Here is a 694-nt window from a genome sequence, read left to right as displayed (position 1 = left end):
CCCCTTTCGGGGTGGAACCTGGAGAGTTTCCAGTACTCTACCAGTTTTGGCTGTGGGAGGGAAAGTCAAGCAGAGACATACCAATTCCATTCCTAGCTTGGCCAATGGCTGGTGAGTGGAAGGCAATCTGCTACAAGTCAAAACTCACCCATGCTGGGCAGCAGTGGCACAGAAGAGAGTCGAAGGCAGAGACTCAAATTTTCTGTGCAGAAGGAGGCAAAGGTAAACCAGTTCCATATTTTTACCAAGAAAATTCTATGGATACACTACCAGAACAATCGGTGATGGAAAGCAGGACGTTCTGGGAGAGATGTGTCCGTGGTGTTGCTAGGGGTCGAAAATGACTTGACAGTATAAGGCAAGACAAGACCCCAGAACTTACTACAGGGCTTGGTGTATAGTAAATGTCTAACAAATATTATTATTAATAATAACAATACTAGTATTAACATTATCATTGCTATTATTGGAGATTTAAGCAAAATACTTCCAAAACAGTGGATAGTTCTTCCAGTCTGAAGGATGACTAGTGATTATCTATCCTTCATTTGCTTTTATATGAGACATAAGACCTATCATGGGCTTTTAGATGGTGAACAGCAATGGTTTCAATATAAATTTAAGGATGTTGGGAGAGTTGCAGCTTTGTTTCACAGAGTGGTTTCCATACAAGCTTAGAACCTTGAGCCAGTTA

At 41.4% G+C, this 694-nt stretch overlaps 1 non-coding gene across 1 annotated transcript; it reads left to right on the top strand.

Annotated features, from left to right (window-relative positions):
* LOC119941063 lies at positions 1-138 on the top strand. The gene has a single exon (XR_005455099.1). It is a non-coding gene; the product is annotated as a small nucleolar RNA SNORA7 (small nucleolar RNA).
* The last annotated feature ends 556 nt before the right edge of the window (positions 139-694 follow it).

The sequence above is a fragment of the Tachyglossus aculeatus genome, chromosome 19 (assembly GCF_015852505.1).
Source record: "Tachyglossus aculeatus isolate mTacAcu1 chromosome 19, mTacAcu1.pri, whole genome shotgun sequence".
In the NCBI taxonomy this organism is placed as follows: Eukaryota; Metazoa; Chordata; class Mammalia; order Monotremata; family Tachyglossidae; genus Tachyglossus; species Tachyglossus aculeatus.
Note: the sequence above shows the minus strand (reverse complement) of the source record. Positions and strands in the feature narration are given on the sequence as shown.